Source organism: Elephas maximus, chromosome 13 (assembly GCF_024166365.1).
Source record: "Elephas maximus indicus isolate mEleMax1 chromosome 13, mEleMax1 primary haplotype, whole genome shotgun sequence".
Lineage (NCBI taxonomy): Eukaryota > Metazoa > Chordata > Mammalia > Proboscidea > Elephantidae > Elephas > Elephas maximus.
In genome coordinates this window covers 56,890,303-56,918,258 of record NC_064831.1, presented here as the reverse complement: position 1 = coordinate 56,918,258, position 27,956 = coordinate 56,890,303, and positions in this window count along the sequence as shown.

The following is a 27,956-nucleotide window of genomic DNA, read 5'->3' as shown; positions in this document are numbered from 1 at the left end:
GTTTTTTTTTTAAAAAAAAAAAAAAAGAAAGAAAAGACAGACAGGTAAAAAGATCCCACAGTGGGAGGATGCACCTGGGGCAGGGAAGTTTCAGGAGTTCCTGGGTGATGCAAAGAAAGGGTTAATGCACTCGGTTGCTAACTGAAAGTTTGGAAGTTCAAGTCCACCCAGAGGCACCTCAGAAGAAAAGCCTGGCCGTCTACTTCTGAAAAATCAGCCATCGAAAACCCTATGGAACACAGAGTTGACTCTTAGACAACTGGAACTGGAACTGGAATAGATGCCCAAAGAAGGGGTGAGAGTGGGGGTAGTTAGGGAAGACTGCTTGGAGGAAGTGGCACCTGTGCTTTCAGAGACCTGAAAGAGGAATGGGAATTAGCCAGGCCAAGTAGAGGAGGAGTCAGGATGTGTGCTCCAGGCAAAAGAATATCCTGTGCAAAGGCTTGGAGGTCAGAGGACATGGCTCCCTACAAGGACCGAAATGACAGTAGAGAAACATCATGTGCTGTTTTAATCTTGAGTGTGACTCCTCTGATTAAAGACACACATTTTTGGTCCCCTGGGACCCCTAAACACAAGCCAGATACTTTATCTGGTGCTCCACTGAAGATAGTCACATGTTCCATGCTGGAGGAAAACTGCGCTGGACTTACTGAGAGGCACTGGTCCTGAAAACTGCGCTGGACTTACTGAGAGGCACTGGTCCTGAAAACTGCGCTGGACTTACTGAGAGGCACTGGTCCTGAAAACTGCGCTGGACTTGATGAGGGGCACTGTGTCCAGCTACTGTTGTTGTGGTTAGTTGCCCTCAAGTCGATTCTGACTCATGGCGACCCCATGTGTGCAGACTAGGACTGCCCCATAGGGTTTTCAAGGCTGTGACTTTTCGGAAGCAGATCGCAAAACTTGTGTTCCACAGTGCCTCTGGGTGGGTTTGAAACGCTAACCTTTTAGCTAGTAGTGGAGCGTTTAAGCATATGCGCCACCCAGGGACACATAAGTATTGTACCTGTGGGCAATTTAAGGGGTTTTCAAGGGTCATTTGGACTTAACACATTTCTCATCTTTCCCTCTGAACTTAGGACAACTTCTGGGAGGATGGAACGTCAGGGCAACTCCATGGACACGCACTGTTCAAAGGAGGAGCAGTGGGCTGGGGAAGTGGGCGGGCTTGGAGCATAAGGGCCTTACAGGTCTCGGTAGGGAGTTTAGACTTTATCTTGAGCAACATAGGGAACAACTAAACTTTTTAAGGAGCCCTGGCAGTGCAGTGAAGAGCTACGGCTGCTAACCAAAAATGTCTGCAATTCAAATCCACCAGCAGTACCTTGGAAACCCTATGAGGCAGTTCTGCTTTGTCCTATGGGGTCGCTATGAGTCAGAATCGACTCGATGACAACAGGAAATGGTTTAAAGCAGGGTGGTTTGTGACAAAATCAGTTTTCTCGACGGCACTGGGGTTTTTTTTTAAATAACTGAAAATGGCCACCATTTTTTAGCTCCTATTATGGGCCAGGTGAAGACCTCTGGTGGTGCAATGATTAAGCACTATGGCTGCTAACTGAAAGGTTGGGAGTTTGAACTCACCAGCCACTCCAAAGAAGAAAGATGTGGCAGTCTGCTTCCATAAAGATTACAGCCTTGGAAACCGTATGGGGCAGTTGTACTCTGACCTATAGAGTCGCTATGAGTCAGAATCCACTCAACGGCGATGGCTTTTGGTTTATGTGCCAGGCACGGGGCTAAGTGCTTTGCATGAAACATCTTGCTAAGCTTCATGGTAATCCTTTGAGTGTTGCTAGTATCATTTCATAGAAAACAGGCCAGGAGGTGATTTGCCCCAGGTCACCTGCTAACAAGGGGTAGAGACAGATCGCCAACATGCCAGGCCCCGTTCTGGGTACCTCCGTTCCTATCCTCAAGGAGCCTGTTGTCTGCTGGGGGAGAGCTGTGGGTAACGTATTAGTCAGCCGCTTGTAACATGTTGTTGGTGTTAGCCGTTGCCAAATCATCCCCCAACTCGTAGTGACCCCATGCACGACAGAACAAAACACTGCCCACTCCTACACCATCCCCGTGATCAGTTGTAGATCAGATTCTTGTGATCCATAGGGTTTTCACTGGCTGGTTTTTGGAAGTAAATCACCAGGCCTTTCTTCCTAGTCTGCCTTAGTTTGGAAGCTCTGCTGAAACCTGTTCACCATCACAGCAACATACATGCCTCCATTGACAGATGGGTGGTAGCTGCACATGAGGTGGATGGGTGGGGAATCAAACCCTGGTCTCCCACAAGGAAGGCGAGAACGCTACCACTGAACCACCACTGTCCCCCACTTGTAACATCTGTTGTTATTGTTAGCTGCCATCGAGTTGATGTGGACTCATGGCAACCTTATGTATAACAGAAGGAAATGTTTGCCCAATCCTGTGCCATCTTCATGATCTTTGATATGTTTGAGTCCATTGTTGAGGCTATTGTGTCAATCCATCTCATTAAGGGTTTTCTTCATTTTCACTGACCCTCTACTGTACCAAACATGATGTCCTTTCCTACAACAGAGAGCCATATTAAAGTCGAGTTTACTTCTCTCTCATATGACGACCCAGAAGCAGATTGTCCGGGACTGGAATGATGATCCTACTCCACGTGGTTGTCTGACACCCAGGCTCCCTCCGTCTTGTTGTTCTGCCTTCTTGGGATGTCCAATTTGGCTCCCCTCCACATCCACATTCCAGGCTGAGGGAACAGAAGGAAGGAGGCCATGCCTCTCTCTTAGGGAACATCACTTCTGCTCACACCTATTGACACAGTTTAGTCACATGATCACACTTAGGTGCAAGGAAAGCTGAGAAATGCAGTCTTTAACTAGGCAGCGCATGTGCAACACTATAGAACAGGGGCAACGCTGGTGGTGTAGTGGTTAAGAGCTACCGCTGCTAACCAAAAGGTCGGCAGTTTGAATCCACCAGCCGCTCCTTCGAAACCCTGTGGGCAGTTCTACTCTGTCCTATAGGGTCCCTATGAGTCAGAATTGACTTGATGGCAACAGGTGACTAACGGATGATAGAACAGGACTGGAAAACTTTTTTCTGTAAAAAATAAGGGTCTTTAATAAGGGTCAGATAGTAGATATTTTAGGCTTTGCAGGCCAGGTAGTCTCTGGAGCTCTGCCTAGTCTGCCACCACAGGGTGACAGCAACCATAGACGATAAACAATTAAGCATGTCTGTATTCCAATAAAACTTTATTTATGGACACTGAAATTTCAATTTCAGATGATTTCCACGAGTCATGAAGTACACACTATTCTTCTTTTGATTTTTTTCAACTGTTTAAAAATGTGATAATCATGCTTAGCTCACAACCAGTAAAAAAAAAGGCAACAGGCCGGATTTGGTCTATGGGCTCTAATTTGCTGGCCCTGCTGTGGAAGAAGGGGAGAATGAAGGTTAGAAGAAGACAGCCAGCAGCTGCTGCCATAGTAACTAGTATAAGATAAGGCCCGGCTCCTCAGAAGTTAAAGCCCTGGCCTGTGGAGGCTCACAATAGAATGAGGCTCCATGGAGGACGAGTTGGACCTCAACAGGCAAAGAAGGTAGAGGAAGACAATCTGGTTGAGGGCACAGTGATGAGCGAAGAGAGGGAGGCCAGAGAGTGTGTGCAGAGTCTAGGTGCGTAGACCTCTGGTATAGCTGAGCCATCCAGTAGTTTGAGGGTGGGAGGGAGCTAACATTCGAATAATGGTGGACCTTACCCAAGTCTACCTGGCTGCAGATTTTCATTCTGGGGGCAGTTGTGGTTCAGCGGTAGAATCCTCGCCTTCCATGTGGGATCCAAAACCAAAACCAAACCCTTTGCCCTCAAGTCTATTCCAACTCATAGTGACCCTTTAGGACAGAGTAGAACTGCCCCATACAGTTTCCAAGGAGCGCCTGGTGGATTCGAACTGCTGACCTTTTGGTTAGCAGCCGTAGCTCTTAACCACTATGCTGCCAGGGTTTCCCCACGTGGGATACCCGTGTTCAATTCCCAGCCCGTGCACCTCATGTGTGCCACGACTTACCTGTCTGTGGAGGCTTGCATGTTGCTATGATGCTGAACAAGTTTCAGTGAAGCTTCTAGACAAAGACAAACTAGGAAGAATGGTCTGGTGGATGACAACAGTCAGCATGAGTTGGGGGCCAACCTGATGGCTTCTAAAGACAACAATAAGTAATGGGGAGGTCAGGGGGTGACCAGAGCTGTGCTCATGAAATACAGTTTTATTCATTCTGTATGGCTCCCTTTCTCCAAGATGCTGGTTCTGATCTTCTTAGTCAGAATCTCTCTTCCTATCCTGAGTCCTTTGTGCTTTGCTTGTAGCAGAGAGCCCCACAAGCCTTAGATTGAATGGCCTCTCCCCCACTTTCTATGTGCTAGGCCTTAAGGTCTTGGAGGGAAGGAGAGGCAGGCGTCCCTCCTTCACTGTGAGCAGCCTGAAGTCCAGAGGGAGGAAGTACCATGTTTGCCGACATATAAGACATAGCCCATCCCCCCGAACCATACACTCTGTGTCTATACCCATATCATCTGTACCTACATCCACCTGCGTGTCGGTATCCACATCCATGTCTACATCTGTATCTGTATAGATAGATCCACCAACTACCCAGTATCCAAAGCATCAGCTTTAAGGCTAGAAGCTTTAATATCAAAAGGGAAAATGCAGTGATGAAGAAAACCTGCCCCTAGTGGTGGGACATGAAACAGAAGACATCACAGCAGAATCATTCTACTTCTATTGACATCCTATTGGTGGTTTTCTTAGCAAAAATATTTCTGTGTATAGTACTTGATTTATCTGAACAAAATCACATCCTCACCTAGAAAAGTACTTTGAAATCACTTTCAGTATTGTCAGGGTAAAAAATAATTAAAAAAAAATTTCCTAAGAGCCTTTACACGAACAGATATATGCACACCCGTGTTCACTGCAGCACTGTTTACAATAGCAAAAAGATGGAAGCAACCAAGGTGCCCATCAACGGATGAATGGATAAATAAATTATGGTATATTCACACAATGGAATATTAGGCATCTATAAAGAACAATGATGAATCCATGAAACAATTCGTAACATGGAGGAATCTGAAAGGCATTATGCTGAGTGAAATTAGTCAGTTGCAAAAGGACAAATATTGTATGAGACCACTATTACAAGAACTCGAGAAATAGTTTAAACAAAGAAGAGGATATTCTTTGATGGTTAAGAGAGGGAGGAGGGAGGGAAGGAGGGAGAGGATTTTCACTAATTAGATAGTAGATAAGAACTATTTCAGGTAAAGAGAAAGACAACACACAACACAGGAGAGGTCAGCACAACTGGACTAAACCAAAAGCAAGGAAGTTTCCTGAATAAACTGAACACTTCGAAGGCCAGGGTAGCAGGGGCAGAGGTTTGGGGATCATGATTTCAGGGGCCCTCTAAGTCAATTAGCATAATAAAATCCATTAAGAAAACATTCTGGATCCCAATTTGGTCTCAACCCACATGGATCAAAGGAGAGTGAAGAACACCAAAGACACAAAGTAATTATGAGCCCAAGAGGCAGAAAGGGCTACACAAAGCAGAGACTACATTAGCCTGAGACCAGAAGAACTAGGTGGTGCCTGGCTACAACCGATGACTGCCCCGACAGGGAACACAACAGAGAATCCCTGAGGGAGCAGGACAGCAGTGGGATGCAGACCCCAAATTCTCATAACACCAGTCTGACTGAGACTAGAAGGACCCCGGAGGTCATGGTCCCCAGGCCTTCTGTTAGCCCAAGACAGGAACCGTTCCCAACGCCAACTCTTCAGACAGGGATCAGACTGGACTATGGGATAGAAAATGATACTGGGAAAGAATGAGCTTCTTGGATTAAGTAGACACATGAGACTATGCTGGCATCTCCCTTCTGAAGGACACATGAGACTATGCTGGCATCTCCTGTCTGAAGGGGAGATGAGAGGGTAGAGGGGGTCAGAAGCTGGCTGAATGGACATGAAAAGAGAGCGGAGGGAAGGAGTGTGCTATCTCATGAGGGGGAGAGCAATTAGGTGTATATAGCAAGGTGTTTATATAAGTTTTTGTATGAGAGACTGACTTGATTCGTAAACTTTCACTTAAAGCACAATAAAAACTAAAAAAAGAAAATTCTCTTGCAAAATTGGGGAGCATCACACAGATTTGAGGGTCCTGCAGGTCAGCTAATGTGGGAGGTGCTTGGTAAATGGTTGGTGAATTGAAGCAACACATGCTAAATCCCAAGTGAGCAAGTAGTTAGAGATTCTGAAACAAGAGCGCTTCCAGGAGCTGGAGGTGGTCCAGGAGGGCTTCACAGAGGAGGTGGGTTGAGTTGGGTCTTTACAGAGGACACTTTGGTATTGTTTGCCTAGCATTCTCTTTTCCCATGGGCATTGCTCTTCCTCAATTCCAACCTTGTGGTTCCCATGTATAGGCATTTCATGTCCATTGTGTGCCAGGCACTGGCACTAGGCACTCAGTAGAGACAAAGATGAATAAGATATGACTGTACCCTCCAGGGTTCCTCAACCACGCCACACTCCCTGAAAAAAGCTGGCAGCTAGAAGGGCACTCAGGAGATGAGAGTCTTGTTTGTACTGTCCAAACTGCCCTCAGCTGGTACTTCGAGGACCCATGGGGGGTATATTTGGGAGGTATGTGGCCTAAGGCAAAGTTTCCATGGAAGCTGCCATTTTTTATACAACCCTGACCACTACCCACACTCCAACTGATGATTGGTTCAGGGAAGGGCATGGCCCAAGCCTGAGCAATCAGAGTCCTTCCCTGGGATTCTGCAAACTGGAGCCGGAAATGTAGGTCAGTCTATCTCTGGTGATGCCAATTGTAGGATGGAAAGTGAGGGAGCGCTCAGCAGCCTTGCTTCCTGCCCTGAAAAGGGAGTCTATATATGGTAAGAGAGAATGAAATGACCAAGGATAGCAGCGGAGGTGATAGGCAAAGAGAAAGTACTTCAGTGGGAGTGGGGACGGGAGGCTCTGGCTCCAGAGGTTTTCTAGGCTGGATTCCCTGGGTGGGTTGATGTGCTCGGCTGCTAACCGAAAGGTTAGAGATTCGAGTCCACCCAGGGGCACCTCAGAAGGAAGGCCTGGCAGTCTACTTCCAAAAAAGCAGCCATTGAAAACCCTATGGAGCATAGTTCTTCTGTGACACACAAGGGGCCACCATGAGTCAGGATGGACTTGAAAGTAACTGGTTTTGATTCTCTAGGCCTGGCAGTGCCTCCACTCTTCCTACGGAGGTTTGACCACATTTTGCTTCAGTTTTATGAGAGACCTCGGCTTCATTTTGACTAAGTGAGTTGGAATAGCTATGGCAGCTATGTGCCCTGCTCAGGGCTTCCTTCAAGAGAGAAATTCCTGTTCGGAGGCAGGGCGTGTTGTTTAATTGATCACCCCCAGCTTACAGTTTCAGGATCTGCATTTAGCCTTTTTTTTTTTTTTAATTTTTATTGAGAAAGAGAATATATATATATTTATTGAGAAAGAGAATATATATACATGTCATAAAAGTTGCCATTTCAACAACTGTTTAAGCATACAATTCAATGACATTAATTACATTCACGACGTTGTACAACCATCATCACTAGCTATTTCCAAAACTTTTTCATCACCCCAAACAGAAACTCAGTACCCATTAAACAATAGCTCTCCCTCCTCCCTTGCCCCGGCCCCTGGTAACTTCTAATCTACTTTGGTCTCCATGCGTTTGCCTATTCTAGATATTGCAAGCAAGTTGTTGTTAGGTGCCGTCGAGTTGGTTCCAACTCATAGCAACCCCATGTACAACAGAACGAAACACTGCCCAGTCCTGCGCCATCCTTACAATCGTTGGTAAGCTTGAGCCCATTGTTGCAGCCACTGTGTCAATCCATCTCATTGAGGGTCTTCCTCTTTTTGTTGACCCTCTACTTTATCAAGCATGATGTCCTTCTCCAGGGACTGATCCCTCCTGATAATATGTCCAAAGTATGAGAGACTTAGTCTCGCCATCCATGCTTCCAAGCAGCATTCTTGTCGTACGTCTTCCAAGACAGATTTGTTCATTCCTTTGGCTGTCCATGGTATATTCAATATTCTTCGCCAACACCATAATTCAAAGGTGTGAATTCTTCTTCGGTCTTCCTTATACATTGCCCAGCTTTTGCATGCATATGAGCCGATTGAAAACACCATGGCTTAGGTCAGGCATACCTTAGCCTTCAAGGTGACATCTTTGCTTTTCAACACTTTAAAGAGGTCTTTTGCAGTAGATTTGCCTAATGCAACGCATCTTTTGATTTCTTGACTGCTGTTTCCATGGCCGCTGATTGTGGATCCAAATAAAATGAAATCCTTGACAACTTCAATCTTTTCTCTGATTATCATGATATTGCTTATTGGTCTGGTTGTGAGGATTTTTGTTTTCTTTATGTTGAGGTGCAATCCATACCAAAGGCTGTGGTCTTTGATCTTTATCAGCAATGCTTTAAGTCCTCTTCACTTTCAGCAAGCAAGGTTGTGTCATCTGCATATTGCAGGTTGTTAATGAGTCTTCCTCCAATCCTGATGCTGCGTTTTTCTTCATAGAGTCCAGCTTCTCGGATTATTTGCTCAGCATACAGATGGAATAGGTATGGTGAAAGGATACAACCCTGATACACACCTTTCCGGTCTCTAAACTATGCCAATACATGATTTCTAAATGTTTTCTCCCATTCTGCAGGTTGTCTTCTCACTTTCTTGATAGTGTTATTTGATGCACAGAGTTTTTTATTTAGATGAAGTCCTGTTTTCGTTTTTGAACCAGTGCTTCTCCTGGCCAGCCCTCAGTGACTGATGGAGAGGGGCTGGCCCTTCTGCCCAGGGCAGGCAGGACTTCTGTAACGGGCAATCCTTGCTCTGAAGCCGAGTCTTCCTGCTAGGTTGCTCCAGACTTTGGCAGATCGCATCATGGCCTAAAGTCTTCCCTGCCCAATCCTGCTTCCTTTCTGTTTTGTCATTCAAGGTGTTATTCCTCAATAAACCTCTTGCACTCCTAACTCCATCTCAGAGTCTGCTTCCTGGAGGACCCAAATGACACAGCTGGGTTTCTGTTGTTTGCAATCAAAAGAGTCCTAAAGATGCAAGCTGGAAGGGTGAGTAAGCTTTGTTGTTGTTGTTAGGCGTAGAGCCAATTTCACTTCATAGCGACACCGTGTGACAGGGTAGAACTGCCCCATAGGGTTTTCCTAGGCTGTCATCTACGGGAGCAGATCACCAGCTCTTTCTGCCGCAGAGCCTCTGGGTGGGTTTGTTTTTTGTTTGTTTAGTTTCATTGTGCTTCAGGTGAAAGTTTACAGTGTAAATTAGTTTCTCACTCAAAAATTTATTCATAAATTGTTTTGTGACATAGGGTGCAACCCTGACAATGTGTCAGCGCTCTCCCACCTTCCAGGTTCTCCAGTTTTCCTGTCCCTTCCTACCTTCTTGTCTTTGCTTTTGGGCAAGTGTTTTCCAATTGGTCTCGTATACTTGATTGAACTAAGAAGCACATCCCTGATGTGTGTTATTGTTTTATAGGCCTAACCTTTGGCTAAAAGATAGACCTCGGGAGAGGCTTCAGTTCTGAGTTAGCAGAGTGTCCAAGGGCCACAGTCTCGGGGGTTCCTCCAGTCTCTGTGAGACCAGTAAGTCTGCTCTTTTTTTGTGAATTTGAATTTCGCTCTACATTTTTTTCCCCGCTCTGTCTGGGACCCTCTCTTGTGATCTCTGTCAGAACGGTCAGTTGGTGGGGGTAGCTGGCACCATCTAGTTCTTCTGGGCTCAGGCCGGTGAAGGCTGTGGTTCATGTGGTCTCTGCTTGAGTTTGAACCACCAACCTTTCAGTTAGCAGCCGAGCACTTAACCGTTGTGCCATGAGGGCTGCTTGAGTAAGAATTAGTTATGCAGAAAAAGAAGAGGGAATACATTCTAGCTGAGGCAAACAGCTTAAGCAAAGGCCCTGTGGTGTGTTCAGGGGGGCTGGAGTAGAGGGATCCTATAGGAGAGGCCTAGAAGCTAATCCTGCACAGTGGGTTGGGACCAGCTGGCAGACAGCCTTGAACACCAAGCCAAGGGATTGAACTTTATTCTGCAATAGGGACCCCTGGCAGTGTCTGGCAGGAAAGGAGAAGGAGAAGACATAGAGACTGACAGTGGAGTGAACTGAATCTAAGCCATGGCTCCTCCTCTGTATCATATTTGTCTTTTAAAAATTTAAATCCCTCATATTATCTTCGTTTTATTTTGCTTTGTTTTCTTGTCCTGGCTGGGAGTCCCAGCTCCTCCATCTGGAATGTCTGAGAACAGCCAGGCTGTGTCCTGTGGCCTGAGACTGAGGGGACTGAAGACTGGGCTAGGTATGAACAACAGGACCTTCAAGCTTCCTCTCTTGACCCAAGACCATTTCAACATCTGTAGGGCCTGGGCCCCTCCTCAGGATCTCAGGCCCCAAAGAACAGACCTTAGATGGAATTGTGCCCTCTCTAAGGGCACTTACGAAGCTCTGAGCCTTGAGGAAGCCAGTCAGGAGATCTCAGAATCACTAATGTCTGTCTTCTTGGATCCCCATTCCACAGGATTGTGTCAGGGCAGGACTGGGGTGGGGGGGGATGGGAAGAGGCAGTCTGATGTGTGGTCAAGATCCTGAGCTCAGAGCTCAGGGCTCTGGGTTCCAACCATGGCTTTGTAGCTAACACTCTGTATGACTTTGGACAAGTCAATCTCCCCTCTGGGCCTCAGTTTCCTCATGTGGCCAATGGGGTCAGAATATCTGCTGGACTTAAAGCTTAAGGGGAATGAGGCAGGTGGAAATGCCTTGCCAAGTTTGAGGCTAGATATTCCTTGTCTTCCAAAGGTTGAGATTAAAGAGCCTGGACGTGGGTTTCATTCCAGCTTCACTGCTCTCTAGCTATGTGATCTTGGGCAAGTCCCCAGGACTTCCTGAATCTCACTTTTCATGTCTGTTGAAATGGGCTGACCTCCCAAGGTGACAGGGGAAAGAATCATGAAAAAGGGACCAGGTGCCCTGTAGGCACTTGAGGGATAGGTTATCTATCACTGCATAACAAAATTATCCCAAAAGTTAGCAGCTTAAAATGATAAACGTGTATTATCTCACAGTTTCTGTGGGTGATGAATGGACACGGCCTAGCGGGGTCTTCTGCCTCATGGTCTCTCACAGGCTGCCATCAAGCTGTTGGCCAGGACTGCAGCCATCTGATTGACTGGGGTGGATCCACTTCCATGCTCACACACCTGCTTTTTGGCAGGATTCAGTTCTTTGAAGCTGTTAGATGGAGGCCTCAGTTCCTCTGGGCTCCTTCAGGTCCTTACCACATGGGCCTCTCTGTCGGACACCTTACAACATGACAACACAGAAATCACGTTCTCTTTGTGTCCTAATCTCAGAAGTGACAACCCATCACTTTTGCTGTCTTCCATTTGTTAGAAGTGAGTCACTAGGCCCAGCGACAGTCTAGGGCTAGAGGATCAGACAGGGCATTTTAACACCAGGAGGCGGATCACTGGAGCCATCTCTGAAGCCACCAACACAAGTGCCAAGTCTTGTTCTGAGAACAGCTCTGAAGAAAGGCTGAAGTGGAGGGAAACCCTGAGGAGACACAGAGAAACACGTTGCCCGGTGGTGCTGGTCTCAGACAGCCCCCAGTGCCTGCCTACTCTGATCTTTACCTCCACGGCCTGTTTGATGGCGAAGGGATTTGCAGCCTGCAGGGGCTGCATTCCAGGGCTGGGTACTTAACATTCCAGAGCAGCTCTCCGCTAATTATTGCCTGCCTGTCCCAGGCCTGGACCACCCGGCTCAGCCCTGAGCTCCAGGGCCACATCTCCCTTGGCTTTGTTCTCATGTTGCTGAGACAGTGGCGTCACTGGGGGGGGGGGGGGCGCTGCGGGTGGTGCTGACCAAGCCTCCTGACACTGTCAGAAGGGGGTTACAGGCGGGCCACTACTGCTGAGGGTGGGGCCGCCAAGGCAGTGACATCACTAGGGTTGGTGTCACCAGTCACCTTCCCCCCTTCCCCCACCAGGCAGGGTGCGGGCGCCTGGCATTCGACGGAAGGAGGGTCTCCACCTTGGCCAATGGGAGAGGGGAGGAGCTGCGGGGAGCCGCGGAGGCGGGGCCAGGAGGGGCGGGGCCACGCCGCTCCGCCCACCAGGAGGCAGTTCACTGGCTGGCCCTGCCCACCCCAGGCGTCGGGGAGGAGGGTGGGGGGAATGACACCCTGAGTTACCACACTGGGTTACAGCAACCGTAGCGACGCCATTGCATTCAGAGGCCTGTAGATGGGCAGACTTAACCAGGGTCACACAGCAGTGAGTCAGTGGCAAAGTTGGGGCTGCAGCCCAGGTCTTTTTACCAATACCCTGGGGCACTTGTGACCAGATCCTTGGGGCTGGGCCTCCTGGGACGAGGTGGACTAAAGCAACCTCAGGCAAACAACTATGTCTTTGAGCCTCCGTCTTCTCACCTGTAAGAAGAGGAGTTTTTCCAAGACCCTGTAACATGCAGCCTACCATATGCATGTTCTAATCCCTTCTCTGTGGAAAGAGCTTCCAGGAGGCACAACATTCTCACTGTTCCTCGGGTCGGAAGCTCTTAGAGGCGGCGAAAGAAGGATGCAGGCTTGGAGCAGGCGGCCCTTTGTCCCAACACCAGGAGGTAAACAAGCAAAGGTCTCAGGTAGCAGGGAGGCCTTGGGCCTGAGGAAGGCCAGTGAAGCCAGAATTCCCTGGGGCCCCTTCCTGACTTCTTGAGCTCCCATAATTGGGCCCACTCAGCCTCCTTTGGAGCAAACACCATGAGGTCCTTAATTCAGCTGCCTCCATTGCCTGGTTCTTTTGGGACTTTTTTGTAACCGCTGCTACTGTGCCCTGGAGTACCTGTGTGGTGCAAACAGTGCCTTGGAAGAAAGACCTGGCCATCCGCTTCCAAAAAAGCAGCCATTGAAAACTCTGTGGAACATAGTTCTACTCTGACACACATGGAGTTCCATGAGTCGGAACTGACTCTTCAGCAATCGTTTGTTTGTTTGTTTACTGTGGCCCAGGAACTGAACCAGGTGCTGCCCCTTCTGAACATGGAGGAGCCTCCCAAGCAAGATGGAACAGGAGGCTCAGAGCTGGTAGATGATTTGCTCCAGGCCACACAGTGAGGCTGACCCAGATCTAACTGTCCACTGGGCCAGACCCTAAGCAATGCTCTGTGAGGAATCAGATCTGGTCCCTGTCCTTGAGGAGAGGTCTAAGGTCTCTGGGAGGCTAGCAGAGCCATTTGGTATGGGGTCGCTTCCACTGGGAACCTCAGATTTAGACTTTTGCTGCAACTTTCCAATGAGGTTATTCAGATCATCACAGAGCTGCATTTAGGATTGGACCATGGGGAAAACACTCAGCATGAAACCCACACCCATCACAGGGCTGCATCGTGTATTCATACATTTGTGAACCCTGTGATCACTTCATGAATAGCTCAGTGATTTTCAGTTGCATTTGGTGGGATTAAGAACATTAATTTATCCAAAGCAAACATGTAAGATATATAGAGAGATGAGGAAAAAATATTACTATAGAAGGACAATATAGGGACGATTGGCCAAGTTAAGCTGGCCCCTGGCCTGTTTTTGTAAGTAAGCCGTGATCAATCAGTTACACTTCGTGTCTGGCTGCTTTCACCCCACCACTGCAGAGCTGAAGAGTTGCAGTTGGCACCCTGTGGCCCACAAAGCCAAAAATATTTACTACCTGGCCCTTTACAGAAAAAGTTTGTTGACCCCTGGACTAGAAAATAGTAGCGAATCATTGTTAAATTTCCTGCTAATGGCACTGTTATGTTGCAGAATGTCCTCATTTTTAGGAAAGGCACACTGAAGCATTTAGAGGAAAAGGGGCATGACATGGTCCACTCACTCTCAAATTACACATTAAAAAAAAAGTCTGAAGCTCTTTCCAAATGCAAACTTAAAAGATATATAAATAGATGTTTTCTATTGTTTCAGCATTTCTTCATTTTTTTTAAATTCAGAGAGTCTCAAAAGAAAATAAAAGTTGCCCAGGGTCTCTCTTGACCTCTGAGAGGCCCTGCATCAGCGGACCAAGGTCAAGTTGGGGAAAGGGACCTCTCCCACCACAGACATACACATACTCCCACACTAACCTACGCTCAAGCACCTCACTACTGTACACTGACAGACGCATTCACATATACCATACACACTCATACACCCCCCCACTCCCACACGCCTACTCACAGACTCACACACCCCACACCCACACCCACTCACTCTCATTCACACATCCCACAGACACATACACACCTCTCCATGGTCTTCTTTCTTGGTGGTAGGAAATCCTCCTCTCTCTGCTCACTTCTCTCTTTTATATCTCAAAAGAGATTGTTTCAAGACACAATCTAATCCTGTAGATTGTGTCCCGCCTCATTAACATAACTGCCTCTAATCCCGCCTCATTAACATCATAGAGGTTAGGATTTACAACACATAACATAATTACATTGGATCAAAAAATGGAGAACAACCACACAATTCTGGGAATCACAGCCTAGCCAAGTTGACACACATTTTGGGAGGACACAATTCAATCCATAACAACATGGATTGGTATAGAATAAGCCAAGGTATAATAATAAGTGAAAAGAGTAAGGTGCCCTGCAGTGGGTGCAGTAAGCTACTATTTATGGAAGAAGAAAGTGTATATGCTTGTACTGGCAAAGGTTGGCTCAGGGGAGGGAACTGGGTGGCTGCAGGAAGGGGGAGGGAGTGAAGGATTTTGAGTTTGTGGAGTCGGAATCAACTCCCCAGCACACAATAACAACAACAATCTTTACGGGAGCAGAGCGCCAGGTCTTTTCTCATGTGGACTTACTGGGTCATCCTCTTGAACATAAGAGTGTGGAAATATTAGAAAGATTAGAACATATGTCCCACGTTCCAGTTGGATCCACCTTAGAAAGCCAAGAAGCCTTCTAAACCTAGTCAAGGAAGTCTCTACATTGTTAGTGTTGTTTATCTATATACAGCAAGAGGTGTTAGCTATAGCAGATACACCTCCTCCCCGACTGCCCAAGAGGAAAACAAAGACAATTTGGTGATCCGTCGCAACTTTTACTAGAGGATTTAAACTAGTGCATTGGGCTTCTATGGCCCCTGCGGTGTCATTAATGATTTTAGCAAGATTAAGGATAGGTTTCTAACTTGTTCAAGCTGCTTAACCCCTACAGTTGGGAATATGGCCGTAACAGATCTCATAAACCAGAATCAGTAATGTAGCTGGGCAAAATAGGAGGTGGTGGCTATACTCTGAAGGTCTCATTTAAAGCTATGCCAGGGTGTAGACTAATAGGGGTTTCATGGGTGACAAAAAAAAAAAAAAAAAGCCCTGGGGATACCTCCAAAGGTATAGGTTACATTTTCCTGAGGCAAACAAGGGAAATGCTGCACCTTGGCAAAAGAAACAATACCAAGGCCTACACAAAAAAAAGAATCATAGAAGGAAGAAACATTTAAGAGGGCTGCCCATGTATTCATTCCACGTTGAGGGCACACTTTTGAGATGAATTGAATATTCCCTGGAGTGCTAGAGTAAGGGCTTGATCTGAAAACATTTGGGCTATGGCCTACAAGATTTTCCCCATGCCCTCTCCAGCTCCAGTACTCATTGATGATGTGGGAAAAAAGGCTATTCATGTTAAGGGCTGCATTTTGTTCAGCTGAAGTGACCGTCCAGGCTGAACAGGATAAATTATCTGGGTCTATGATATTATTATTAAGATGGAAAGGGTGGCCGGGACGGGTGGACGCTTACCAAAGAAGGCCTGTGGCGACGGATTTTATTTTACTTGGATCCACAATCAATGCCCATGGAAGCAGCAGTCAAGAAATCAGACAACATATTGCATTGGGCAAATCTGCTGCAAAATACCTCTTCAAAGTGTACAAAAGCAAAGATGTCACTTTGAGGACTAAGATGTGCCTGACCCAAGCCATGGTATTTTCAATTGCCTCATATGCATGAATAAAGGAGACCAAAGAAGAATTGACGCCTTTGAATTATGGTGTTAGTGAGGAATACTGAACATACCATGGACTTCCAGAAGAATGAACAAATATTTCTTGGAAGAAGCACAACCAGGATGCTCCTTAGAAGTGATGATGGCAAAACTATGTCTCACATACTTTGAACATTTTATCAGGAGGAACCAGTTCCTGGAGAAGGACATCATGCTTGGTAAAGTGGGGGGTCTGTGAAAAAGAAGAAGACCCTCAGTGAGATGGAGTGATACAGTGGTTGCAACAATGGGCTCAAGCATAACAAAGATTGTGAGGATGGCACAGGATCAGGCAGCGTTTCATTCTGTTGTACATAGGGTCGCTATAAGTTGGAACTGACTCGACCACACCTACCAATGACATTATGGTGAAGAATATTGAATATAGAATGATCAAATCTGTCTTGGAAAAAGTATAGTCAGAATGTTCCTTAGAAGAGAGAGTGGCAAGACTTTTGTCTTGTGTATTTTAGACATGTTATCAGGAGGCACCAGTCCCTGGAGAAGGACATCATACTCGGAAAAGTAAAGGATCAGCAAAAAAGAGGAAGACCCTCAATGAGACGAATTGAGATAGTGGCTCAAACATAGCAACAACTGTAAGGATGACACAGGACTAGGAAGTGTTTCATTCTGTTGTACATAGGGTCTCTATGAGTCGGAACCAGTTCAATGGCACCTAACAAGAACAACGTGATATTTGGGTATTGTAAATACCAAAAGGGTTGTCTATAGTCAAGGTATGTGACAATGGTGTTTGAGTCTCATTTAAGGGCTAGGCCAGCAAATGAGAATCATGGCCTGGAGGTGGATGCCATATCAGTAGGTAGTCAAATTTAATGATTCTGCAATAGCTTATGAGAATTTTAAGATGGAATTCTGAAAGTTTTCAAAAGTTGTTAAGGGGCAAAAGAGAAAAGGTTAGGAGTAGACTAATCATGAGCATGAAAGACACATAGGAAAAGGATCAATAGGGAATCTTAGGTCTTGAGTGGAAGCTGCTTTTTTGGGACGTCATTTGCTTGTTCTGGAGCTCTTGAGAAAAGCAGTCTACTTTGAGAAGTCATCTGATTCTGGAGGTTTGTGAGTAATCTTCATCGTAAGATCCAGAAGTGCTGTGCTCCTCTGCGTGGGCTGTACCCTTTTCAGCTGGGACATGTGTATTCACTGTTCAATCCCTGGCAGTTTTTTGTCAGTGATGAGGAAGACCTGGTAGAGTCCCTTCTACCTTGATTCAAGAGCTGTCTTTCTTTGATTCTTTTTCAATAAATAGAGTCTCCTGAAGCTAGGTTGTGTAAGGATAAGTCCAAGGGATAGGTCAGGAAAGCAGATTGCACCTGCTGTTGATGAGACTGGATTACAGCCTAAGTCCGTTGTAATACTTCATTATGTCTGCCTGTGAAAGGTTAGAGTCTGAAATTGGAAGGGAAATATTTAGCTTCATGGACCTGCCTGTGATTATTTCATATGGTGAGAGTCTATGTTTTCCAGTGAGAGAGGATCTTAGAGTCAAGACCTTTGGCTGTGGTCATTCCAAGGTCTCAGAAAGCTTTGCTGACTTTAAGAGTCTGCTTATACATTCTACTTCTCCTGAAGATTGGGGGTGATATGGGCAATGCAGTTTTTGAACAACTGCAAGTCTTCTAAAAAGTTCCTTAATATCAGTTACAGTGAAATGTGTACCCCTGTTCCTGGAAAGGAATATGAGAACTTCCCAGGTGGGAAAAACAAAGTTTAGAAGTTTCTTTGCCACTATTAATGTAGTGGCGTTGCAGCCTCTATCCATCCTGAGAACAAACATACAATCACTAACATGTACTGGTGTCCCATGGAAGAAGGCAACTGAAATAAGTCTATATTGAGGTGTTCAAAGGGCCTATGGGGTTTTGGCTCATAACCTTGTTCAACATTTACACTCTTTCCTGGGTTATACTTACGACAGCTGGGACATTGGTCATATGTCCATTTAATTTCTGAATGGAAGTCATCCCATTAAAACAGATTTAAGGTTTGATTGAATTTTTCACTGCTGTGATGGGTAAACTCATGAAGAGATTTGGTAAGCAGCCAGGCAGCTGTCCAGGAACCACCAGAACATCAGAGCAACAAAAGCATGCTACCTTAATCTAATTTTTTTTTAAATTCTGGAGCCAATTTTTGATGCTCTGTCATGTGTCCTTTGAATTTCTTCCTGGATTCTTTTCCAGGATTCTTTCTCAGTGGGGTTCTGTATTACCATGGTTTTACCCAAAAAACTCATTGCTGTTGAGTCGATTCCGACTCAGCGATGCTATAGGATGGAGTAGAACTGCCCCACAGAGGTTCCAAGGAGTGCCTGGTGGATTCAAACTGCTGACCTTTTGGTTAGCAGCCATAGCACTTAACCACTAGGCCAGCAGTGTTTCCACCATGGTCTTAGTGAGGGTTTAAGCTGCCTCTTCTCCCTGTCATTCCCCCTGAGGCCTGCCTCAGACATGTCAGAAATGAAACATGTGCTTGAAGGGCCCCCAGGGAGGAAGAGGTCCAGGGAGGCTGGCTTGCCACAAGGGTGGCTCCTGGAAGGGCCAACTTCCCTTTTCTGAAGCAGGCCCAGGTGGGCACACAGAGGGTCAGGAACATGAGGGCCAGCTCCCTGCAGCCCCTAACTCTCCACAGCCCCTCAGTCCCACGCATTGAGCAGCCTGGATGTCTCCTTCCCCTTTCCACCCCCTCCCCTGCCCCATTTGAGTCTCTGACCAGTCACCCAAGGCCACAGTTCAGTAAGCCTTCCCCACTCTCCCAACACCAGACCAAGCCATCACCTGGCGAGGAGGGCAGGGCCCCGCGCAGGGGCGTTGGAAACCCAGACTCTGGTCTTAGCTCTGCCACTGCCCATGGAATGACCTTGAACAAGTCACCTTCCTCTGCCTTCAGTCATTCATTGACTCCACAGTCCATTCTGAACCCCTAACCAGGCCCTGGTCAGTGGCCTAGGTGGTGGGAATTCAAGATAGTGCTGCGATTAAAACCCAGGGGAAGGTCCAGGATGTTGGCCTGGAGCTCAGGCAGCAAATCGAGGGCTATTTGTAAGGAAAAGAATACAAATTGTGAATACAGAATTAGCTCAGGGCCTGAGGAAACCCCATGAAAATGAGAGGCCCTGAGGCTTAAAATTCTTTTGCTTCGGGATAAATTCGCCCTTGCCAGGAGGGACCCAGTGAAGAGGAAGGACTTTTTCCAGAGGACCCTGGCCCCAGCTCCCCCTTTACCCCATGAGTCCTTGGCCCCCACTCACCTTCACTACACCTGGGCCTCTTTAGTTGGGACAACGTCAAATAATAACAGTAGTGTGGACCCTGGAGCTTTGTCTGGCTCCTGACTTTAACAAGCATGTCTTTAATAGATCTCCATCTCTGTTTGTGGTTGGTTTTTGGTAAATACTTCTGACCATGTTTAAGATTCCTTCTTACCACTTTATCAGGAAAGGCTGCCAAGTGGCATGCAAATCTTTTTAACTATCTATTGAGAGAATTACAAGGTTTCCCTCCATTATCTGCCAAGTTAATGAATACTGTTGGTGGATGTCCCAACGCCTGAAAGAAATTCCTATTGGGTCAAGAGATTATTATTCTTTCAAAAGTCTTGCTAGATTTCTCTTGCTAGTATTCTACTTAGAATTCTTGCGTTTATATTTACAAAAGAAACCGGTCCTGAGTTTTCTTTGAGCTGTCCATTCTATAGACTATTAGGCAACTGTTAATAAGAATGATGTAAATCTCTGTGAGTTCATTTGGAAGGGTGTCCACGATCTATTTAGTGGGAAAACAAGTTGATTTAGGAAATAATATTGGAGTCATTGTTCCCTGTCCTGGAAACCCTGGTGGCATAGTGGTTAAGTGGGACAGCTGCTAACCAAAAGGTTGGTAGTTTGAATCCACCAGGTGCTCCTCGGAAACTCTATGGGGCAGTTCTCCTCTGTCCTATAGGGTCGCTGTGAGTTGGAATCTACTCCAACGCAACAGGTTTAGTTTTTTTTTTTTTTTGCATTCCCTGTCCTTGAACAAAGAGAACGTGACCCAGCTGAAGCTGGAATCACGAGGACTCACAAGGACACATCAACTGGGCCCTAAAGTATAAAGACAATAGCTAGGACGATCTTGGAAAACAGCTTTTATGGAACCTTTGGCAAAAGGCAATCAAACAGAACACAAAAGTCTTTCCACTCTTATCTTCTTCTATTAACATTTAGTGAATAGGAAATTTGTTGGACCAGCGAAGACTCCCCTGTCGTTACTGAAACCTGTACCAATGATTGTTAAGAAAGACAATTGAAAATGTACAACCACAATTTCTAGACGATTTGTGAAAAGGTGAAGTTTTCAGTGGCTTTGCCCATTTGTAATGTTAATATATAATATATACTGATGACTGTAACATCCCATGGACATGGCTCTAGCAGCATGCTTGTCCATTTTTCCATTCTTGCCTATTCTCTAGTGTTTTTTGGACTTGGGCAGACATGGCTGTGGCAGCATGCTTGTCTGTTTTCCCACCTTCGTCTGTTCTGTAATATTTCCTTGAACTCAGCAGACATGGCTCTGGCAGCATGGCTGTCTATTTCCTACTTTTGTCTCTTTGAATATATGCTGATTAAATCTTTCTTTTTGCTTTACTAAACTTTGATGTTTTTTCCCTACAACAAAGTTAAATATATATGCATATATAATATACACACATATAGCAGGTTGATCCCATTTCTTTTAAAACTACATTTACAACATTCAAGTGAGCGAGGTTTCAAAGATTTTTAAAGGGTGGAGAGTGGGCTGTCTTCTGACCTTGGAGCCCACCTGTCTATTCAGATGGGTGCCAATAACCTGAAAGTCATCCCTGAGCCTTCTAGAGCTGCTGGGTCCCCTGCTATTTCTCCTGGGACCAGGTAGCTTTCCATGGCCCAGCAAGTGTTGGGTCTTCTTTCTCCATCTGACTCTGTGAGGACAGTCACCCACTCCTGAAGGGTTCGAGGGTCAAGCCTCACCCAGGTCTCAGTTTTGTCCTGCAGGGCTCTTCAGCCAGGAGAACCCAGCCAAGTGCTCCAGAGTCCCAAGGTGTGACTGGCAGACAGAGTGTGGAGAGAGCAGAAGAAGGTAGGTCACAGCCACCTGGGCCCTGAAAAGCCTCGTAAGAGGGGGTGGCTTAGGCTCTGGGGGGCATGGGGGGAGGAGGACCATTTTTGCTCCAGGCCTGCCCAGTCCCATGACTCACAGGCAAGCCTCAGAGCTGTGGCAGGACGTGATGTCAGCCTCCTCTGCCGGCCAACCTGGTCTGGGGGCTTGGCCAGGCCCTGGCTGGGCTCCCCGAGGAGACCGACTCCAGCCCAGCACTGAAAACTTAGAGCCAGCCAGCTTGGCTCCTTTTCAAGATGTACAAACCTAGTTAGTAGAACAGAGTCAAATAAGCCCAAAGAATCCCAGGCTCTGCACGAGGCCCAACAGACCATGCAGGGCAGTGACTTTCCAAAGCAAACCTCTACAAAGAGCAGCTAAGCGCAGGGGAGGAGTTACACACACAGCCTCTAGAACCAGCTAGCCCAGACGCAAATTCATCGTCAGCTGCCAGACGTGGGCAAGTTGCTTAAAACTGTCTGGGCCTCAGTTTTCTCACCTGTCCAATGGAGATAATAACTATCTCCTCCTCACAGAGTCATCATAAAGATTTAATGAAATACACAAGTGAAGCAGATGGTTCAATAATTGGTAGCCATATAGATCTCACTGTGCTTTTTCTTCACGTATCAGGCAGGATTATTCTAGTTGTATGCAACAGAAACTCACCTAAACTTGTTTTGTTTTTATTATTTACTTTTTTTATTGTGCTTTAGGTGAAAGTTTACAGGGCAATTTAGTTTCTCATTAAACAATTGATACGCAAATTATTTTGTCACATTGATTGCCAACCCCATAATGTGTCAACACTCTCCCCTTCCCCACCCAAGGCTCCCTGTTTCCGTTCGTTCAGTTTTCCTCTCCCTTCCTGCCTTGTTGTCTTTGATTTTGGGCTGCTGTGCTCATTCAGTCTTGTACACACGACTGAACTACAAACCATGACCCTCACGTGTGTTCTTGTTTGTTCTATGTCTACTGCCATTGAGTCGATTTCAACTCATAGCACCACTATAGACCTATCTAATCTTTGGCTGAAGGGTGAACCTCAGGAGTGATTTCAGTCCTGAGTTAAAAGGCTGTCCAGGGGCCATACTCTTGGAGTTTCTCCATTCTCTGTCAGACCAGCATATCTGGTCTTTGTGTGTGTGTGTATGTGAATTTGAATTTTATTCTACATTTTTCTCCTGTAAACTCACTTTAGAGGGGATGGGAGGACTGTCAGGGGAGGGGCATGGAAGTTACTGAAAGGACTCTGGGTATTTCCTGGAGTTCCAGACTAGGGACCTAGCTGGCTTCAAGAAGGGATGCAGTCAGGGCTGGGAGCCCTGCAGATGCCCAGCTGGGGCCCCTCTTCCTCTCACCTGGCTTCCCTCAGCTCTCTTTTCATTCTCTTCTCACAGCCCCCAGCTCCGTCCACTTCTCTGGTCAGCAATGGAAAGCAGGGCTGTCAATGGTTCCTAGACTGACATGGCTCCCAGATGTGAGGGCAGCCAGCCTTCGCAGTGGTCTTTGGGTTCCAATTCTAAATTCTCTGGGGAAGGCACTGATTGGCTCAGCTTGAGTCAGCTGCTCACCCCTGGACCAACCACCTGGGGAGGGAAGATCACTATGAACAATGTGGCAAATCCCACCGGGAACCTGTGGCTCACAAGGTGGGGAGCAGTTCACAGCAAAAGGGGAATAAATGTTGGACAAACAAAATATAGGTAGCTCTTGCACCCACCTCCCCACCCCACCACGCTCCTTCACAGAAGTAGTGCAGATGGGCACGTCTTCTCCCTTCCAGGTTGGCTGTTTCTGTTTGTAAAAGAAAATATATATATATATATATGTGTGTGTGTGTGTGTGTGTATCTCCGCCCCCGCCCCAACACATACAGAAGCAGACATTTGTGATTGGGAAACTAAAAAGCCTCCAACTTGTAGTTCCATTTTTCAGTACAGCCCTTTGAGTACAGTATATAGAAACTCCTCATTTGAATTGGGTAGGCACACATTTTCCCATTTGCCACAGGCTGTCTTCTCCCTGGGCCACTTCACACATTGGTTACCTGTCTCATCCCCATGGGTGTGTAAGAGGGTGAGTATTCACTATAGCACATGGACCTTCTAGCCATGCAGGCCACCCCAGCCCAAGTCTCCAGGCTCATGGTGGGAGGGCTTACAATGAACCAGGCACAGTTTTGAGAGTTTACATTCATTAACTCATTTAATCCTCACAGAACTCTATAAGACAGGCACAATATCCTCATTCCACAGACAAGGAAACTGAGGCACAGAAAGGTAAAATAATTTGCCCAAGTCCCAAACCCATTACCGCCAAGTCAATTCTGACTCATAGCAACCCTATAGGACAGAGTAGAGCAGCCCCATAGAGTTTCCAAGGCTGTAAATCTTTCCAGAAGCAGACTGCCACGTCTTTCTTCCATAGACCTTCTGGTGGGTTAGAACCGCTGACCTTTTGGTTAGCAGCTGAGCTGTTAATGACTGTACCACCAGGGCTCTTTTCCCAAGGCCACACAGGCTAGAAATTTGCAGAACTGGGACTCAAACCCCAGGAATCTAACCCCAGAGTCCAGCCTTTTAGCTTGTCATTCTTGTCACAGGGGCTCCATTAAAAAAATGGGATAGGGGGAAACCACAGGGCTCCCTGTTCCTTCCCCAGTAAGACTACAACAGGAGGAAAGCCCTTGCTGGTTGTCTGAAAACCATGGGAACCAGAGCTCAGGGCTATGGTGGAAGTGAGAGGTCCCTCTTTTAGTTATCTATGCTGTATAACAAACCACCCCCAGCTTAGTGGCTTGACATAACAATGATTTACTAACCCTCAAGGTTCTGTGAGGAGTCCCTGGGTGGTGCAAATGGTTAAGTGCTCAGCTATTAACAGAAAGATCAGTGGTTCAAACTCACCCAGAGGCACCTCAGGAGATAGGCCTGGTCATCTGCTTCCAAAAGGTCACAGCCTTGAAAACCCTATGGGGCGGTTCTACTCTGCACATACGGCGTCAGCACGAGTTGGAATCGATTTGACTCAAGATTCCGAGAGCTGGGTGGTTCCTCTCCTTCACATGGTATTCCCTGGACTTACTCACGTGGCTGTGTTGAGATGGTAGCTAAGCTGGGGCTGAGACATTCAAGACAGCCCCACTCATGTCTCTGTCGCCTGGGGCACCTTGGCTCTCCTCCACCTGGCCTCCCTTTCTGTGTGGTCCCTCATCACTCTGTAGTGTGGCCCGAACTTCTTTTCATGGCAGCTGGCTTCCAAGAGAGAAAGCAGAGGTTGCCAGGCTAGATCTGGAATTGATATAGAGTAACTTCTGCCATATTCTCTCGGTCAAGGAAGTTACTAGGCCAGTCCAGATTCAAGGCAGGAGAAACAGACTCCTCTTGACGGGAGGAGTACCATTTGTCATATGTATTCAGGTAAGGAGAAATTGTTGGCAACTGTCTTTGGAGAAAACCTACCACTCCACCCTACAAGATTTTAGGAAGAGGTTCCAAAAGGGCATACCTCCTGGGCAGATTGGCATGGGCAGACAAGACTGCCCTATGTTAGACAGACTGGGTGCCATTCTGCTTGGGCCACATTCTAGCTATGTAACCTTGGGAAGGTCACCCCATCTTTCTGAGCCACTGAGGCTCGGGGATACCTGCCTCACAGGATGTAGTGAGGATTCAAAAGCAACGAGGGATAGAACACCTAGACCAGTGCCTGGATCTTAGCAGACCAAGAAGTGAAGTCTTCTCCCTTCTTAGGGTGGGTGGGTGGTCGTGATGGGTCCAGCAGCAGAGGGAGTCCCTCCTCCCTCTGCGCAATGCCACAGAGCCTGGGCCTGCATTCAAGCTGCGACACCATCCCTCCTAGCTGTGGATGTTGAGCAAGTTTCTCCACCCCCGAGCCTCAGTTTCCTCATCTGTAGGATGGAGATAATAATGGCAGCCACTCCATAGGGATGTGGTGAGGATCCAGTGAGCTAACTCAAGGGCTCAGGACCCTGCTGGGTGCATAGCAAGTACTGGCCTTCAGCAAAAGTCAACCATTGTTATTCACTCTCATAATACTCCATTCTTTTCCTTCCTAGCAGTTGTTCAATTTTGTATTGATTTTTGCATCTTAAAGTATAAGCTCCAGGAGGGCAGGAAGCATGTTCAGCGCTGCATCCCAGTGCGGGGTGCATAGTGGGTGCCTGGGAGATACCCGTGGAAGGAGTCAGTGCATGAGTGAGTGTTATGAATGAATGGATAATTGAGAGGACCAGTGGACTTTGACCAGGGAAAAGCATGGGTAGAGACTCAACTAGGGGTTTGCAAGGGAAGAAAAGGCCAGGGTGGTCTTTCTATTTCAAGGTCAATTACCAAATCTGATCTCTTTACACCCACAAATCTTACATTTTTGAGGAGCCTGCTGCACCCAATCCTGCACCCTTTGCCAGGGAGTATGAAGCGTCCAAGGGAGAGTACATCCTACCCTTCTCCTGGGAGCTGATCACTGAGGGCAGCAGCCACTCCATATTCCCATTACCTGGAGCCTGGAAGCCTGAGGTGTCTCCCCTGCACAGTGGGAAGGATCACAACAGCAAACTCACTGACCCCTCTCTGTACTCCTCACAACAACATGCATTGCTCAAGGGAAGTAACGCAGTTACTGCTCCCATTTTACAGAGGAGGAAACCGAGTGACTGCTAAGTGATGAAGCAAGCCAGTTCTGCTCCCCACAGAAATAGCCAAATAACCCGCCCAAACCAACCCAGGTGATGGAATACTGAGCAGCACCAAGCTCTGGGGTCAACCGCTCTGTGCATGGCAGAGAAGTTAGGGGAAAAGAATCTCAGGCTTGAAGGGTGGGCAGAGATGTCTCATCTCAGGTTCTTAGAGCCATGATGGGCCCCCAGTGTCTGCAGCGTTCAAAGTCCCCCATCCTGACCATCTCTCAAGACTGGAGTTGCCAATACTCATAAAGCCAGCTCATTCGCCACCTCAGCCTGGACTGCAGTCACCCCTAGGGGGTGTCTTGGTTATTTTTGCTGACCACAAATGTTGACAGATAGGCATGATGGTCTTGGATTATTTAGAAATAGGAAATGAGGATTTAATCAATAAGTCTGGGAGTAGCATTAACTGGCCTCTATTGAGCCTCTGCTCCACCCCTTTCATGCACAACTTATAGCCCCTCAGGTGAGGATCATTATTTCCACTCGGCAAAGGGGAAACCTCAGGCTGGAGATCTTAAATCATTGGCCCAAAGTTACCTAATGTGATGGTTAAGATTGTGTGTCAACTTGGCTGGGCCATGATTCTCAGTGGTTTGGCAGTCATATGATGTTGTGATCACCTCCATGATGGGATCTGCTGTGAGTAGCCAATCAGTTGAAAGGGAGTTTCCTTGGGCGTGTGGTCTGCATGGAGTATAACTGACATTCTAGAAAGGCTCATGGGCCTTTTGCTCATGCTCGATCCTGCAGCTGCCTCCCATTGATCTGACTTCTGCTTCTTGGGACTTGAGCTAGCAGCTTACCTGTGGTCTTGTCTGCCGATCTTGGGATTCATCAATCTTTGGAGGCTGTGAGCAAAAGCCCTGCTCTCTGACCTGCCCATCCTGGGTTCGCCAGGACCTGTGGCTACATGAATCAGGGGAAGCTTCTGTATCCTGACCCACGGACTTGGAACGTCCCAGCCTCTACAACTGTGTGAGCCATTTCCTTGAAATAAATCTCTATATATTTATACACTGTACCGGTTTTGCTTCTCTAGAGAACCCAGCCTGAGACACACAACTAGGCAGTGATGGAACCTGCGGTGTCATAAATGTCAATGACTTTGGAACCATTTTTTGCTCATTTGTGCAAATTTAGTTACTTGGGGTAGGGAAAGAGCACATTCCCTTTCAGTGGAATTTTTCATCTTCAGTTTGCTTGGCAGGCTTAAAGTTTTCAAAATCATAGCTCACATGTAGGGGAGAAAGATAAAATGGCTCCTTGGTTGTTGTCCAGCCCTCACTCCATGCTCAAGGCCATTTGTAAGAGCCTCACTACTAGGCCCCTGGCCACTGCTCGTTTACTCTGGAAACAGGAAGCCCACCACTCCTAGGTCATCCCCTCATTATGGCCATGTCCCCTGGACGTGCTCTCCCTGAGGCTCCCACACACTGTCTTAAGTGGGGCAGCAAACATGTTCTCCACAGAGCCAGTGGCCTCAAACGTCCCTCTCATCTCCTGAGGCCAGTCGGCCTCTGTCCTCCCAGGGAGATCATATGTGCTCCGTAACAGAGCTGTGGTTTCCACTCTGGGCTCCAAAGCCAAACTCTGTGGAGTTTCAAATATCGCCAAGGCCTCCAAGAGGAAGGTCTCTGAGTGTGTCGCGGGAAAGGGCTGCATCTGGTCTGCGTTAACTGGTAGTGGCTGCTGCCTCGAACCCTGTCAGGGACCGGGACCCAGATTGTGGGGAGCCTCGAGGGAGAGGGCTCAGTTCTCTGCTCACCCTCCTCCAGCTGTCCCAACCCGTCCCTTAAGACCAGAAAGCTGAGGAGGTCCTTTGAGACCAGATAGGTCTAAAGCCCCATTTCACAGGAGTGGAGGCTGAAGCCTGAGGTGGCACAGTCAGCTTCATAGCAGACCCATGAGGCACTTGGGACTTCTGATACCAACCAAGAGTTTTTTCC